Here is a 16,036-nt window from a genome sequence, read left to right on the forward strand (position 1 = left end):
TGAAGCATGTATTATGCCACCCCAGGCTTGGCCTAACAATCTGACACAACTGGCTGATCACTCAGCTGGGGTAAGTTGGTGTAATCACCTCTTACTTAGGTGTAGTATACCTATACCTAAACTTAAATGGGACACCTGGTAACCTATAAGTCACTCCTATGGCAGGCCTTAACAATCCTGAAGGCAGAGTGCTTGGTTCCATGTGAGATGGTGCTCTGGCATGAGCTGAGCCTGTCTGCAGTGGTCGGAACAACTTCCTTCTACTGTTTCCAGATATCGTCATACCATATACTCTTAAGTGCATTATGAACCTCGCGGTTAAATGCTATCTTTGGTTTGGCTTTATCAAAACATGTCGAGTAAGGTGTCATACGAATTGGAATACTAACCCCTCGCCAATTCTGGCGACGGGGTTAGCATTCCACCCTTCTAGAGGGACACGACATGTACAGTGCCTGAAACCCGGGTAAAATCAGACGTAGCCTCAGCTCCACAAAATGGATGCTGCCACCACAGACACAAGTCTGCCCTCCTGCTGCTGGGAGTCCTTCCAGCTTGGGAGGTGTGGACAAAGGGTTTCCTGCCAGGGGAGGTGCATGCACCACCCCAGACAGGATTTTGTGTATTGGTCAGGTAGGGCTTGAAAGAAACCAGACATGCCTGTGGCTCACAAGGAGCCTCGGGGCATATGCCAGTTCAAACCGGTCCTGGGGCACACCAGTCCCGGGCCTGGGGCGAGCTGGACAAAGGATTGGGGGTGTAACCACCCCCCTTCCTGGTCCCACCCATAGGGAGGGACCTAGCAGGTAGTCCGGCCCCTAGAATCCGAATAAAGGTAGGAGCTGTGTCCTAAGACTTTAGACATCCTGGAATCAACTTGAAACTAAGAAGAAGACGGGAACTTCGACATTCTGCTGCACAGAAGACTGAAGAAAATCTCCCCTGTGGTCAGGGAGTGACCACCTTGCTAACGCAAGCACCATCCAGCGAATCAACGTCTGCTTTGCCGCCGCCTCCCGCCGGAGCCCGAGCCCAGAGACTGACAAGACCTGGACCTCCAGACCTCTCACCGCCCGATCCACAGTCCCTGCAAAGAGGAGACCCGTGGAGGCACCGAGACACGTGGAGCCAGCCATCTTGGAACGACTACGACAAGCTGACCAGTGCAACAACCGAGGCTCCCTCCAAGTTGTGCTTTGGGTCCTGAGAAGCCCAACCCTCGAGCAGCATCTGCACCAAAGGTGAGCCCTCCAGTATCTCCACGATCTGCGTGGGGCCCTTCTGCATTTTGCCACTCGACGCGCCTAACCGGTTGCTGGCCCGCTGGCTAGTGGCCATCTTGGCGACGAAATCTACGACAAACACCGCTGGTCTGGTTGCTCCAGACTGGCCCTTGCTCCACACCAAAGGAGCAATCCCTCTGACCTTGCTGGTCAGAACCAACAGCTGATTTCCGAATCCTCCTGCAATTGCTTTTGCCAAGGCTTGTTTGCTTCGATCAAGTCGCCGACACCGCCGACAGCGAGAGCCTGCGTGGGACAGCTCGTGAGCCGACTCCTGGACGTCGTCGACCTTCAGGGACCACGTGGCTGCGGAGACAAGCTACCCCTCATCACCTGTTTGCACCCGACATCGCCTGGTACCCACCTGGTGCCACGCTGGTCACTGGCTAGTGACTGTGAACACTGTCCCCTCTGCTTACAGGTCTTCAACATCTCCGATCCACTCTTGGATCCACTGCATCTCTCCCGGACCGACCGCCTGCAGCATCTTTGTCTTCAAGCTCCACGGAACAGATAGAAGCAACCCGACGCACTTCGAGGCCTATGCACCCGCTTCCTGTGGGTGAGGTAAAGCTGGCACACCTGTGCCCAAGTGTAGTATTACATCTCTAGTGCCTGTGTTCCAAATCTTGAGTTCCTAGTCCATCCGGAAGATTCCTTTTGCAGTAACTTTGTACTTTTTACGCACCCATTGAAACCTATGGGAGCACGCGTGTGACTATTTGCTCTGCACACGCCACCCGTGGACCTCCTGGTCACTAACTGACGTTAGCTCCTTGTAGGCCCAGCGATTCTAGAGGCCCTAGGCCTTTTCCCTTTTCTGTTCGTGGTACTTATACCACTATTTTAGTATATGGTTCGAGTGGCCACCAGGGCCTATCCATATAAAGTGCAACTTCTGTGTATTCTGTGATAATCTTGTTTGACGATTTGTGCTCCTGTGCTCATAAAGAGACTAGGGGTTACTTTGAGAAATAAATACATATATATTTTGAATATATATCTGTGTGGTGTCCTTTCATTGGTATAAAAGGGGGTTACTATTGGTAAAACAGCTTGCTTAACACGCATCACGAGTTTAGCCTCAAAGACTGCTTAGCCTACGCTACCACTAGGGCAGCTAGTCCGAAAAGGTTGACTTACAACCACACCATAAGGGTTGCTTGGCATGGTACAAGGTGGTCACTAGAACTAGTGAACAGCATATACCAGGCCAACTTCTCACATTGGTGAGCAGCGGTTGGATTTGAGCTTGCTGTGTTTTACCATTGTAATCTCTTGGTTACCAATTGAAAGATCACATAGGTACCTGTAGGTACATATAAAACAAGATTAGATATACTTAAGTTCTACTGAACTTAGTTGTTGTAGAGCAAAGGGAGTAGCACACCCTGACTACAACTACTAGATAGGTTTAGTAGGTAAACCCAAGTGTAGGTAGATTGCAACACATCCACCCACACTTAAGAGCAATGGCCGGGGCAGAGGGGTCCACTGTACCCATCTCTGTCGAGAGTGACCCCCAGAGGGCACCAACCAGCTTTGCTACCCTTAATCAGAATGAGCTCAGGCATTTGGCAACTCTTAGAGGCCTTAAACAGCCCAAGAACCCAAACTCTGCTGAGCTCAGAGAGCTCTTACAGAATGATGAGAATCAGAGAGCACTCAAGAAAGCTTCCCAGTTAGCCCCCTTAGGGACAGGAACAGGAGGCCCCCCTTCTGAAGATGCCACTGAAGTACCCCTTCCCAATAGTCACCCCTTAGATGGGATGCCTACCACAGAGGAAGAAAGTGATGGGGATACAGATGTGAGTGGGGATGAAGGGAGAACTAGCCCAGTGCCAAGTGTTATACTTGGCCCAGCTAAACTAAGGCTATTGGGGACTGACAGTGGGTTCACCCCATTGGATCTCCCCAGTGGACTTAACACAGGGCTTGGAAGGCAAAGGAATCGCTCAGGTGACTCCAATGCTTCCCATGGCTCTAGAGGCTCTCAAGGTCACTCCAGAAGGAGACTGACCACCCCTCAGAGGAGGGAACATGAGGCCAGAATGCAGGAAGCCCAGCTGAGGATCAGGAAGCAGGAGCTAGAAGTAGCCCTGATGGAAGAAAAACTGAGCAAGGCTAGGCAGCATAGAGAGAGTGGGTCTATACCCACTGGTGGCAGCAATGTCCCTAGGGACAAAGATAGGGTCTTTGACAATAGGAACCTGTCCAAGATTGTGCCCCCCTACAAAAGTGGGGATGACATCCACAAATGGATGACTGCTCTTGAGAGAGCCTGCAAAGTGCAGCAGGTTCCTGAAGACCAGTGGGCAGCAATCTTATGGCTCTCCTTTGAGGGGAGAGGCAGAGATAGACTCCTCACTGTTAGAGAAGAGGATGTCAGAAATTACAGAGTCCTGAAGAGTGTCCTAGTTGATGGGTTAGGCTTAACCACTGAACAGTACAGGTTAATGTTCAGAGACACCCAGAAGACACAGACTCAGGACTGGTCTGAATATGTGGAATGTGCCACTAAGGCTTTGGAGGGTTGGTTGCTGGGAAGTAAGGTGTCTGATTATACAGGATTGTACAATTTGATGATGAGAGAGCAGATTTTAAGTAATTGTCAAAACCAGCTTCTCCATCAACACCTGGTAGACTCAGATTTGACCTCTCCCCAAGAATTGGGAAAGAGGGCAGATAAATGGGTCAGGACCAGGATCAGGCCTAAAAACCAGGGTGGTGACCAAAAGAAAGATACCACCAAGCCTCAAGAGAAGGGTGGGGATAAAGAAAAAGAGAAACCGTCCTCAGGGCCCCAAAACTCCACACAGGGTGGTGGGTCCCAAGCTCCCTCCTCTACCACAGCTAAAAAGCCCTACTGCCATGAGTGTAAAACTCCTGGGCATTGGAAAACTGACAGCGGTTGCCCAAGGGCTAAAAACAAAACTGTTCCTCCAATTACTCCTGTCACACCACCTATTACTGTCAGCAGTAATCCCCCAGGTGGTGGGAGTGCCCCCAGAAATCTGGGTGGGTTTACTTGGGGAACACAGGGGGACCCTGGCTTAGCCAATTCCCCTACAGCAACCACTCTTGTCTGTGATGGTGGCATGGGGTTTGCCAACTTCACTGCCTGTCCCAACACTTTGGGTAGGTACAGACAGGAGCCCTACATCAATGGTACAAAAGCTGAGGCCTACAGAGACACTGGGGCTAGCATCACAATGGTGGCCCATTGGCTAGTTCCCTCTGAGCAGCTTTTGCCCGGTTTCTCCTACCAGGTGACTAACATTGATGGCAAACAGAACAGTCATCCCATGGCAGAGGTATGTCTCAGCTGGGGAGGGGTCACTGGCCCTAAAAGGGTAGCAGTGTCCCCAACCTTGCCTGTAGACTGCTTACTGGGGAATGACTTAGAACTCTCAGCTTGGGCTGGAGTTGAACAAGACACCCATTCTAAAATGGTAGGCCTTTCACAAAAGGGTAGGGGGGTTGTGCCATTCACAACCCCTGTCCAAATAGATTTCCTCCCTGAAAAGGTTGGAAGGGCAGTGGTAGCCACAGCCCAGGCACAGACAGACTTCCCTGTAGGGACTGGCAGAGCTGTGACAGTCACAGCTCAAACACAAACTGAGTGCCCCCCTGAAAAGGTTGGCAAGGCTGTAATGGTCTCAGCCTATACTCAGACTGACATAGGTGTAGTGAAGCCTGAAACAATGGATCACTCCACACAAACTGAGAGTAGTGGGGAGGAAGAAAAGTCTCCCTCTCCCCAGACATTAGGAAAAGGTCAGCCTCCTCAGGGATCTGACCTCACCCCTTGTGAAGGAACTGCCCCAGAGGTAGCCAGGCCTGGCCTGGCAGAGCCTCTGATGTCAGTGGCCCCTTCCAAGGTGGGATCCAGTCTGGTGCAGGTAGCCTGCCTCTCTCTACCCTGCCTCAGTCAGCCCAGGGCTGCAGAGGTCAGGGAGGCCAGTGGACCCCCAGAGGGCCCCTGTCCACAAGAACCCCCCCATCAAAAGAATGAGGATTGCCTGGCTAGTAGCCCTAGTCAGGTGATGGGTAAAAACATTCCTGAGGGATCTCCTTTACAGGTAGTTAGGGACCTCCCCCAGGGGGATTCTGTTGGGCACAGGCAAACATGGGACCTTAGGGCCCCAAACCTGACCTGTCCCTCCAGTAAGCCCACAAAAGGGACCCAGCCTCCAGCTTTAGGTAGCCAGAGGCTGACCCTGAGAGCACAGTGCAACTCAGTTAAAGAAAGAAAGGCATCCATGGTGGAGGATGATTGGAGGAAGCTGAGGCCTCACTTTGAGGACACTCACTTCAGTACTCCATCTCAACACCAGCCTTTTACTTTGCCAAGACACACCACAGGTAGAGATTCCCTATGGTGGAGACCCTCTGATACCCTTAGGGTGAGGGATTGCTTAGTGGACCATGAGACAGGGGGTAACCATGCCAGTGCTGGTTCCTCCTTATATGGCCACTTGGGCAATATAGGCTTACCTGGTCAAGGTCAGCCTTATCTCCCTTCGTTTGGGGGGGGGTTGTGTAGGAAGGTGGATATCTGACTATGGTTACCCCCAAATTTTTGCCTAGTGTCTAGCTGGTTTTTCGACTTAGTTGGCCTGAGATCCTGCCATTCAGGCTCTCAGGCTATCTGCTCTCTCTGTAAAATGGACTCCATGTACCCTAGGTACATACCCAATTGGTTGGATCACCCTGTCAGCCCCTGTACCAGTGTACACTAGGTACCCAGGGCATTGGTGTATCCAAGGCCTGCCAGGGGCTGAAGCATGTATTATGCCACCCCAGGCTTGGCCTAACAATCTGACACAACTGGCTGATCACTCAGCTGGGGTAAGTTGGTGTAATCACCTCTTACTTAGGTGTAGTATACCTATACCTAAACTTAAATGGGACACCTGGTAACCTATAAGTCACTCCTATGGCAGGCCTTAACAATCCTGAAGGCAGAGTGCTTGGTTCCATGTGAGATGGTGCTCTGGCATGAGCTGAGCCTGTCTGCAGTGGTCGGAACAACTTCCTTCTACTGTTTCCAGATATCGTCATACCATATACTCTTAAGTGCATTATGAACCTCGCGGTTAAATGCTATCTTTGGTTTGGCTTTATCAAAACATGTCGAGTAAGGTGTCATACGAATTGGAATACTAACCCCTCGCCAATTCTGGCGACGGGGTTAGCATTCCACCCTTCTAGAGGGACACGACATGTACAGTGCCTGAAACCCGGGTAAAATCAGACATAGCCTCAGCTCCACAAAATGGATGCTGCCACCACAGACACAAGTCTGCCCTCCTGCTGCTGGGAGTCCTTCCAGCTTGGGAGGTGTGGACAAAGGGTTTCCTGCCAGGGGAGGTGCATGCACCACCCCAGACAGGATTTTGTGTATTGGTCAGGTAGGGCTTGAAAGAAACCAGACATGCCTGTGGCTCACAAGGAGCCTCGGGGCATATGCCAGTTCAAACCGGTCCTGGGGCACACCAGTCCCGGGCCTGGGGCGAGCTGGACAAAGGATTGGGGGTGTAACCACCCCCCTTCCTGGTCCCACCCATAGGGAGGGACCTAGCAGGTAGTCCGGCCCCTAGAATCCGAATAAAGGTAGGAGCTGTGTCCTAAGACTTTAGACATCCTGGAATCAACTTGAAACTAAGAAGAAGACGGGAACTTCGACATTCTGCTGCACAGAAGACTGAAGAAAATCTCCCCTGTGGTCAGGGAGTGACCACCTTGCTAACGCAAGCACCATCCAGCGAATCAACGTCTGCTTTGCCGCCGCCTCCCGCCGGAGCCCGAGCCCAGAGACTGACAAGACCTGGACCTCCAGACCTCTCACCGCCCGATCCACAGTCCCTGCAAAGAGGAGACCCGTGGAGGCACCGAGACACGTGGAGCCAGCCATCTTGGAACGACTACGACAAGCTGACCAGTGCAACAACCGAGGCTCCCTCCAAGTTGTGCTTTGGGTCCTGAGAAGCCCAACCCTCGAGCAGCATCTGCACCATAGGTGAGCCCTCCAGTATCTCCACGATCTGCGTGGGGCCCTTCTGCATTTTGCCACTCGACGCGCCTAACCGGTTGCTGGCCCGCTGGCTAGTGGCCATCTTGGCGACGAAATCTACGACAAACACCGCTGGTCTGGTTGCTCCAGACTGGCCCTTGCTCCACACCAAAGGAGCAATCCCTCTGACCTTGCTGGTCAGAACCAACAGCTGATTTCCGAATCCTCCTGCAATTGCTTTTGCCAAGGCTTGTTTGCTTCGATCAAGTCGCCGACACCGCCGACAGCGAGAGCCTGCGTGGGACAGCTCGTGAGCCGACTCCTGGACGTCGTCGACCTTCAGGGACCACGTGGCTGCGGAGACAAGCTACCCCTCATCACCTGTTTGCACCCGACATCGCCTGGTACCCACCTGGTGCCACGCTGGTCACTGGCTAGTGACTGTGAACACTGTCCCCTCTGCTTACAGGTCTTCAACATCTCCGATCCACTCTTGGATCCACTGCATCTCTCCCGGACCGACCGCCTGCAGCATCTTTGTCTTCAAGCTCCACGGAACAGATAGAAGCAACCCGACGCACTTCGAGGCCTATGCACCCGCTTCCTGTGGGTGAGGTAAAGCTGGCACACCTGTGCCCAAGTGTAGTATTACATCTCTAGTGCCTGTGTTCCAAATCTTGAGTTCCTAGTCCATCCGGAAGATTCCTTTTGCAGTAACTTTGTACTTTTTACGCACCCATTGAAACCTATGGGAGCACGCGTGTGACTATTTGCTCTGCACACGCCACCCGTGGACCTCCTGGTCACTAACTGACGTTAGCTCCTTGTAGGCCCAGCGATTCTAGAGGCCCTAGGCCTTTTCCCTTTTCTGTTCGTGGTACTTATACCACTATTTTAGTATATGGTTCGAGTGGCCACCAGGGCCTATCCATATAAAGTGCAACTTCTGTGTATTCTGTGATAATCTTGTTTGACGATTTGTGCTCCTGTGCTCATAAAGAGACTAGGGGTTACTTTGAGAAATAAATACATATATATTTTGAATATATATCTGTGTGGTGTCCTTTCATTGGTATAAAAGGGGGTTACTATTGGTAAAACAGCTTGCTTAACACGCATCACGAGTTTAGCCTCAAAGACTGCTTAGCCTACGCTACCACTAGGGCAGCTAGTCCGAAAAGGTTGACTTACAACCACACCATAAGGGTTGCTTGGCATGGTACAAGGTGGTCACTAGAACTAGTGAACAGCATATACCAGGCCAACTTCTCACACCGTTTCCTTGCTATACCTTTGTATACTTCAGCTCTGTGGTAAGGGCGGTTTTGGCACTTGATTCTGTTGACCGACAGCCTTCTGCTGTTGCGGCGCTGGACCACTCCCCTCACACTGCACCTGTGGATTTAATGACGGATTTTTATCATTAGCAAGAGGTGGATTTTTACACTCGGATTTCCAATGCCCTAGCCTGCCACAGTTGTGACAAGGGAACTTCTTCTTTGCCTCCTCAATGTTACCCTTTCCCTTTCCTGGACCAAACTTTGATTTTATACCTGGATTATTGGCTTGTTCTATTAGCTGAGCTTCTTGCCTCTCTGCAACTTTTACTTGAGCCCACATTGCCTTCTCTTTTAGTTTTCGCTGTTTTGCCTCAATTTCATCACTAAAATATTTAGCATGTCTCAGAATCTCATCTATTTTCTTACTTTGCCAGTCCACGGTGTGCTGCCTGATCATGTCCCCAATCTCAGGACGCAGACCATACACAAATCTGTACACAAAATGACTCAGGTCCTTTTCTCCCAGGCTGTCATCCCCACTAAACTGTTTGAACGCCAGAATTAGCTTCTCATAATATGCGTGGACTGACTCTTTCGCTTCTTGATGTGTTCGATCTATTTTAACCCAATCTGTTTCTTTTGGGGGCACTTTATTCTTCAAGAAGGCCATGACCTGTTCGTACTTCTTCATGACCTCCGGGTCTGGAGCTCCTGTCCATCTCTCGGGTATTCTTTAGTGGGCCAGTCTATGACTATCTTACATTCTGTCCACAAGTCTGCTGGCACTATTATATCAAACAGGCTATTTAGATCAATCCACAACACTTTTGACAGTTTCACAAATCTGTCTACCTGTCGGTACCACTCGACCGGTTTTTCCCGTAATCGAGGGAAATCATTGGTAAATGACAAAATGTCCTGTCTGGTCCATGGGACATGCACATATCCTCCTCCTGGAATTTCTCTCATAGGTAACTCCATTACCACTTTTTCTTTTTCCCTCACAGGAAACGCTGGGAAGGTTCTGTCTGAGTTGTCATCTCGCTTTCTATACCACCTGCTCTTCCACTTATCCACATCTCCCCATTTCCTTAATACTGTGATTATGTCCCTAATTTGCCCTATTCGTCCTGCAGCGTTCAGATTCTCAATGTCTTTTTCTGTAAAATTCACTCGGTAGGGCTTTTGTAATGCCTTTACCTTGTCCATGTCGATTCCCATTTCACTCGCTATTTCTGCTAGTCTGTCATGTAAATTCTTCGCTCTCCAGGTAATGCTTTTGCAGAGGAACAGTAGTTCCTCATCTTGGTAGTTTTTCAGCTTTTCTGTGGGAATTGTCCCTACTATAAGTTCTTCTAACACCATCCTCAGCTTTGCAACATCAATGGTATGTGATTCCTTTTCTTTATCCTGCAAACCTTTTAGCCAGTCATTTAAATCTTCAGTAGTTATACTCACTGACTTCTCCACATTCCCTGGTTCTGTCAGTCTCTGTGGTTCCAACATTGATCCCTCTACCCTTCGGCCTCTCTCAGCAGTATCGGAACAATAAAATGGATTCTTTGACACAGGAAGTTCACCTTTACCCATAGCATGTCCCCAGGAACTTTCTTTCGTTTTCATCAGGGACTGTTCTGCCTGTCTTTGGTTCACATACGGAACTGTTAGTCCCTGCTCACTGTTTTTCTGCTTCTCAAAAATAGGCATAACCGGACCTATGGTCAAAGGAACTGTAACTGCTTCTAGATTTTTCGTTAGTTCCCTTATTTTCTCAGTCAATTCTAAGGTGGTTTCCGCTAGTTCTCTAGAATTTTCATTCCCAGCCTTAGTTTCCTTCTCTTTAAGTGAATTTCTCCGTTTTACTTCTGGGGTCATAACTTCTGTTTTAATGATTCTCAGGGTCTCCCTTACTGGTGTTCCTGTAGTGGGTGTTTCTGGTTCCTGTCTGTATGGAGGCGGGCTCTTGTAAAACATATCATCTAAAACATCGTCATCTGTATCACTAGCCCCATACCTCCGGGTTTCTACATGATTTCTTTTTTCTAGACATTTTCTTCCTCCACTTTCTCCTTCCGTTCTAAGAGGAAATAATCCTTCTGTCATACTGGCATCTCGCCACCTCCTCATTCTATCGCTATGAGTTTCTCGATCGTTCGGCCGCCCGAACATGTACCTGTACCTAGATCCATTCCTCTGCTTTTCTCGCTCACGCATCTCATCTTCCCACTCGGTCAATGCCTCAAACTGCGTAGGCCTAGGTCGCGGATCTAAACTCATCATCCGTTCCCGTAAGTTCCTTAATATGGCCAAATTAAAAGACCCATCCTCTGGAAACGCTAAAACTCCGTCTTCCTTTGTATATTTTGCCCAATTGTCTAACCAAATACAGGTATGATACCCAGGCGTATGGGAAAATCGTTCCCAGGTCAGGAATGTATCTGTCTATTGTGGAAAAGGTGGCTTTTGGTTCCAACTAACAACATTTTCATCCATGTTCAGGGACACTGGCATCTCGCCCAGAGTAGTCTTCATGGACCTGGTACAGGGGTTCAAGGAGAGGTTGCTGCGTAATCAATGCAGACGCCTTCCTCTGCTGTCAATTGCATGAAGTCATGTACTTTAGTGTGGATTCAGTTGGCGGACATCTTTTAGCAGGCCGAAATAGTCAACTTAAGGTAAAGAAACACAAAACGTAATTAATACATTGAAATGAATAAACAAATGTTATTCCCTTGCTAATACCCCTATGTGTATGCATTTATCTAGCCATATGCGACAATTAAAGCTGTTAAATGCAGTTTTATTTAGGGGCAAATCACATAAACATTGCTTAAACTAAACTTATAATTTTGAATATGCGTACAATCTTAGTTCACCTATTAATTTAGCCATGCAAATGCGTTCCCACGTATGTTCTCTTGATTAATAAGGTTGATTAGTTTTTCACAGCACACAGTTTAATCATTAAGATTTATCATTTAGTCCTTTTAATATAAACATATATAAATGGATTGGGTATACTAAAATAATTTTATTTTACCCGCTCCAGCAATCCCCCCTTTGGTGATTTTATCACCACCAAACAACCCACAAATTTCAATTTGGTTTCCCCTTTTTGCAGAAATTTGAAATGTCTTTTTGCTTAATTAAAATTCAGTTTCCCTTTCATCTTCTCTCTGGGTTCTATCATACATGCTCTCCTTCCATTCTTCCATTTCTATTTCATTGAGATCTTTTTCTGGTTTCTTTTCTCTCTTTTTGTAAATTTCTCTTTTAACTTTCTTTTTATTTCTCCTATATCTACAACACATACATCCTAATCTAAGTAGTAATAATACAAAAATCACACAGGTTAATGGGAATAATATTTTCCCTATTATAGTACTACCTAATTTACCTAAGAAAGTTTTTATAGCAGCCATCTTATTACTAATTCTAGTCCAGATACTTTCAACCTCCAGTGGTTTTATTTCGTCATGCAATTCTGTAATATTTTTGATATAGACTTTTAGATCTCTGCTTTCGTCAGGATGTAAGTGCAACAATGTTGAACTTTCAGCATTCCACAGACTCCACCCTCTTTTGCCAATAGAATATCAAGGGCAAGTCGATTTTGCATAATCATAGCACGCATGGCAACCAATTCAGTATTTACCAATAGAAATCCTCCAGCTGTGCTTGTTGACAATCGATCCACAATAGTGGACAGTTTCCGAATATTATTTGCATTCAAAGATATTCCCACTGCTGGTATCAAGGCTCCAAAAATATCACCTACAATTTCTAACCATGTTTTTCTTCTGCTACGCATTAGTAGGTTATTTGGTCCACTATTTTCTACTCTATCCATGTGAAAGATCTTGGGAAAGACCAGGCCTACATAACATGTGCCATACCAATGGTCAGGCAGCCTCTAATAAGCCTTGTTCCCACAAATATAATACAATCCAGAGAAAACTGGGTCTTCTCCACCTCTAAATCCCCATCCAGATGCAATGAAGTATGTATCATGACACTCACTTGTCCCTATGTACATGTAATCATATGGGATCTTTCTCTCATGATGCATAATTTGCCTTTCTGTGGTGAATCTATAGCTATGGTTGGTCTAACATCACCTTGTGTTTCTTTATTCCCATCTATTGCCCAAATGTTTTCTCCTTCTTTATGTCCTTCTGCATTCTTGTGTATTTTCAACCTTCTCTCCTCAACCATATCCAAGAATGTTTTCTCTTCTGGTTTTAAACTACAAGTTAAATTGTTCTTAAAACTATACTCTAGAGTTAGTCCTTTAGTTTCTATAAAAATGTCTCCTAATGTATTAGCTTCTTTAGCTGGATTTAATTCTTTATTCATGGGCAATCGCCCAGGAATATTATCTATGTTAGACAAATTGTACTCTAATTTTCCTACTTGATAAAATATACTAGTCAAGACGCTACATGTTATTCCATAAGTTGCTGGGAGGTGATGATAAGTCACCCCTTCTGAAACAGATGCAGGTAATTGCATGCAGATGTAGCAATCCCTTACTTCCATTGTTTTAACATATTCATACAACAGTTTTGAAAACACATTACTAGAGAAATCATTTATTGACCTATCTAGATGCACGTGCTCTGTGCTTGTTCTAACCGGTATTACTTTTTGTGAGTTTTTCACTATATTAGTCATATTCTCAGTATGTCCTGCTAATGTATCTAGAGTTACTTTAAAAGAGATCAAAAGAGCAAGTACGCTCCAAAGAAGCATTAATAGTCCTGTACAACAGCAACGTCTTGCACCATCTTCTCATGAAGGTACATCTACTCTTGTTATCATCTATGTTAGCCATCTTGTTAGATCTAACCGTGTCTTTTGACTTAGCCTCTTCTACTCCGCCTCCTTTAGCTTTTTAAAGCTAAACTTTACAGGTTGTCCAAATATTGCAATTTTTCTTATTCAATCCTCTGTATTCCTACAAGGATCGCCTAAATTACTCAGCTTGGTCTTTCGTCGTTTTTCACTTCTTGCTCGTCATCCACATGCAGGATCTCCTGATCTTCCGCTTCTTCTCTGATGTCGGATAAGATAACTCTCAGGATTTCCCCGGTCTCTTCTTCTTTTATCAGTTTCAGCCAAGTCTCCTCTGGATTTCCTTGACTATCTGCCTCTTCTCCTTGTTCAGGCAGTGCCACGTACGTCCATTCAGGTGACTTATATTTCTGATTTGGCTTCCTTGCTCGTTTGTTTGCTTCTGACACTTCTGTTTCTCCCTCTTTTTCTGGATGCTGACTAGTTACTTCATTCACTTGTTCAGCCTCTGAGGGTTTCGCTCGTGTCAATCTGTATCTTAATTTCTTAATTTTATTTGCCCAAATATCTCCTTTGGCGTTCCTTCTTGTTTTGCCGTCTTTGCCGTTTCTTTCCTCGATCCAAGTTCTCTTTCTCAGAACTCGACCTTCTGGAATCTCGGTTTCGCTGTCCTCAGATTCTGTCTCATTTGATTTTTCTTTTTCAGAAGTCTCCTTTTCCACCTCTTTGGTTGGCCCTACTTCTGTCCCGCCTCGGGTCTCCGGCACGCAATCTTCTTGCTGACTTATTGTCCCTTCACCTGTCTGGATGTTGCAGTTCCCTACACCTCCTCGGGGATCTTCCGAAATCTGTCCCTCTCTTTCTACAACTGTCCCTTCCTCTTCTTCTTCCAGTATTTTCTCAGGTGGAATTTCTTCTACTCTCTCATTTGGTGTAAATGTTACTTCTGATTGAATGTTCTTTTCTTTTCTTCTTTCGGTGTTCACCACTTGCAGTTTGCTCGTCTCCAGAATCTGAAGTGTCTGAAATATGCAATCTTTTTCTCAGAATTTCCTCTCTAGGAGTCTGAACTAGTCTTGACTCATTTTCCCCCCTTTCAGGGTTTTCTTTTGTTCCTGTGTTTTCACTGCTTGACTCATCACTTGATTCTGATTCGTCAAAGTATTCTTTTCCAATGCCTGCTGCTGGATTTGGAACTCTCAGAGTGTGACTAGCATGTATCCAGTTCTTCAGTCCTGCACACTTCACAGCAGTTGTTGTAGTCAGGATGACCTGTCTTGGCCTCCCCCACCTTGGAACCAGGCAGTTTCTTCCTCTGTGCACCTTTATCTTTACCCAGTCCCCTGGGCTCAAATCATGGGCTGGTTTTCTTTCAAGAGTGGTGGCATCCGCTCCAACCTGGTGTAACACAGAATGAACTGCGTCAGCCAGGCCTTTACAGTAATCCAAAATCATGTCATCAGTTATAGTCATCAGCTTGTTGACTGGCACAAACACATGTCTCATGGCACGGCCCATGATGATCTCATGTGGACTCAAACCTGTGGTTCTATCGGGAGTAGACCTAATGGTCATCAAGACCAGAGGCAAGACATCAGGCCATTACAAACCTGTGGCTAAACACATTTTTCCAATTCTATTTTTGATGGTACCATTCATTTGCTCGACCACACCAGAAGCCTCTGGTCGGTAGGCACAGTGCAGTTTCTGTTGTACACCTAATGCTTCACAAATCAGTTTCATGATCTCATTGTAGAAATGTCCTCCTCTGTCTGATTCAATGGTTATTGGGAACCCGTACCTTGGGGTGAATTCCCTCAACAACAGCTTGGCCACTGTGATTCCATCATTTCTTCTGGTCGGATATGCTTCCACCCGCCTAGAGAACAGACAAACTACCACTAAAACATACCTCAGTTTGTTGTAAGGGGGCATTTCAATAAAATCTACTTGCATTTTAGTGAAAGGTCCTCCTTCCCGACCTATGGTACCCAGACTCACCACTGTTTTTCTTCCTGGATTGTACTGTTGACATGTCAAACATCTTTGACAGAGACTTTCTGCAATTAGCCTGAATTTTGGATTATACCAGGTCTGTTTAAAGGCCCTTATCATGGCATCCCTTCCCAGATGTCCTTGGCCATGATACATCCGTGCCATGGTTGACATCATGCTATCAGGCATTACTGGTCTTCCATCTCGATATACCCACACATGATCTTTTTCTCTGGGGGCACATCCTGCTTTTACCCACTGTCTCATTTCCTCATCCCCTGCTTCATCCTGCAGTTGCCTCACTTCTTCCCATGTTCCCACAACGTTAGTAAACATTATGGAGCAAAAAGACATTTCCTTTTCCTTTGACCGATTGATTGAATATTTGTTTCGGGCACAATACTGAGCCATGTCATTTGCAAACCGGTTTCCAGTAGTGATGTAATCACTACCCTGTCCATGAGCAGCACATTTCACCACAGCCAATTCTTTGGGCATCTGTATCGCCTCAAGCAATTTTCCCACCACTTCTGCATTCCTTATGGGAGTTCCACTTGAGGTCAGGAAACCTCTTTGCAGCCCTAGTTGGCCAAAATCGTGGACAACTCCGAAGCCATACTGGCTGTCAGTCATCACAGTCACTCTTGCATTTCTCCCAATCTTGCATG

The sequence above is a fragment of the Triturus cristatus genome, chromosome 1_1 (assembly GCF_964204655.1).
Source record: "Triturus cristatus chromosome 1_1, aTriCri1.1, whole genome shotgun sequence".
NCBI lineage: Eukaryota > Metazoa > Chordata > Amphibia > Caudata > Salamandridae > Triturus > Triturus cristatus.